At 55.7% G+C, this 2,323-nt stretch overlaps 1 pseudogene; it reads left to right on the plus strand.

Annotated features, from left to right (window-relative positions):
• Nucleotides 1-300: 300 nt before the first annotated feature.
• On the plus strand, nucleotides 301-844 carry LOC120986740 (annotated as a pseudogene).
• Nucleotides 845-2,323: the final 1,479 nt, after the last annotated feature.

The following is a 2,323-nucleotide window of genomic DNA, read 5'->3' on the forward strand; positions in this document are numbered from 1 at the left end:
CGCCTCTCTATTTGCTCCGCCCCCGGCTCAGCTGGATGGATGTATGTGAGCCCCGCCCCTCTATTTGCTCCGCCCCCGGCTCTGTTGAATGGATGTATGTGAGCCCCGCCCCTCTATTTGCTCCGCCCCCGGCTCATCTGAATGGATGTGAGGCTGCCAATTAGGAGCAGTGGAGACACCACGTGACCCTCTCCTCCAGTAGATCGGCGCGCAGTCAGCAGCAGCTCATTTGCATGGCCCGTGTATAAATACCGCCGCGGTGGCAGGAGGAGAACAGACGAGATTTTGTCTTCCGTCAGAATGCCCGAGCCAGCCAAGTCCGCCCCAGCGCCCAAGAAGGGCTCCAAGAAAGCCGTCACCAAGGTTCAGAAGAAGGACGGCAAGAAGCGGAGGAAGAGCAGGAAGGAGAGCTATGCCATCTACGTCTACAAGGTGCTGAAGCAGGTCCACCCCGACACCGGCATCTCCTCCAAGGCCATGGGCATCATGAACTCCTTCGTCAACGACATCTTCGAGCGCATCGCAGGGGAAGCCTCCCGCCTGGCTCACTACAACAAGCGCTCCACCATCACCTCCCGGGAGATCCAGACCGCCGTGCGCCTGCTGCTGCCCGGAGAGCTGGCCAAGCACGCCGTCTCCGAGGGCACCAAGGCCGTCACCAAGTACACCAGCGCCAAGTGAGCGCCGCCGCTCTCCGGACCCAAAGGCTCTTCTCAGAGCCCCCACCCTGTCTCCAGCGGAGCTGCTCCCGGGTCTCCCCGTTCTCACAGTGGCTGCGGTTTTCCTCCCTGTCAGCTAGATGAGATGCGGTAACGCTATCGGAAGTTACAATACAAGCTCCCCTCATCCTCCTCCTCCTCCATGCCCGATCACTACTCCCATCATCCTCCTCAGTGTGGCGCTCCCTGGAGAGAGGCTGTGCGGCCGCTCAGTGCAGGAGGACGAGGCTCCTACGGGCACATAACGGCTGCGGGGTCCAGAGCTCTGCTATTGGCTGGGAGAGATCAGGATCTCGTCGCTCATTTGAATTTCCCGCCTATAGTTGAGCTGCTGATTTATAGGAGGAGCCGGTCATGTGACCTGTACCTGCGCCGCTCATTGGCAGGACGGATTAACCCCTCAGTCTCCGAGCACAGCTCGTCTCGTAGCTGCGGTGGAGAACACCCGGGGCTCGGGACTTACACCGATTATTGGGGGGTTTCTGTAATGTAGACCTCCGGCTGTACTGAGCACAGGGCGCCGCTGATCTCCTGATGTGCGGGCGGTGTTAACCCCTCAGTGGAATTGTAGCTCCTCCCCGGGAAGATGTGGGCGGCTCTGAGAAGAGCCTTTGTGCTGTGAGGACGGAGGCGGCAGCATTAACCCCCGAAGCCGTAGAGAGTGCGGCCCTGGCGCTTGAGCGCGTAGACCACGTCCATGGCGGTGACGGTCTTCCTCTTGGCGTGCTCGGTGTAGGTGACGGCGTCCCGGATGACGTTCTCCAGGAAGACTTTCAGCACCCCGCGAGTCTCCTCATAGATGAGGCCGGAGATGCGCTTGACGCCTCCCCTGCGAGCTAGGCGGCGGATGGCAGGCTTGGTGATGCCCTGGATGTTATCACGGAGCACCTTCCTGTGCCGCTTGGCGCCGCCTTTCCCGAGCCCTTTCCCTCCTTTACCGCGACCAGACATCTTCTAGGTGTGAGGAGCAGAGAGCAGTGACTGCTCAGCCCAGAGCCCTCCTTTATATGGAGCATGGGCGGACCTGAAAGAGAACTGGGGGCGGGGCTGTTCCTGAACTCCAGGCCCCGCCCTCCAGCTCTGATTGGCTGAGCTCAGAAGTGCTGGTGGTTTTCATTTTCCAGCCTCCATGTTACCAGCCTGTAAATTACATCATATCCTTCGCATTAAAATAAAGTCTCTATATTATATTATCAACCTCAACATTATATTACAGCCTCCATACTACCAGCCTCCACATTCTATTACAGCCTCTGCATTATAGCCTCCACCTTATATTACAGCCTCCATATTACATCTATGTTTCTATTACAGCCTCCATATTACCAGCCTCTACATTACATTACAGCCTCCATACTACCAGCCTCTACATTACATTACCAGGCTCCACATAATATCACAGCCTCCACATTACATTACAGCCTACATATAATATTACAGCCTCCACATTATATTCCAGCCTCCACATGATATTACAGCCTCCATATTATATTACAGCTTCCACAATATTACAGCCTCCATATTATATTATCAACCTCAACATTATATTACAGCCTCCATATTTAAAGCCTCCACATTACATTATAGTCTCCACATTACATCAC

The sequence above is a fragment of the Bufo bufo genome, chromosome 1, assembly GCF_905171765.1.
Source record: "Bufo bufo chromosome 1, aBufBuf1.1, whole genome shotgun sequence".
Lineage (NCBI taxonomy): Eukaryota > Metazoa > Chordata > Amphibia > Anura > Bufonidae > Bufo > Bufo bufo.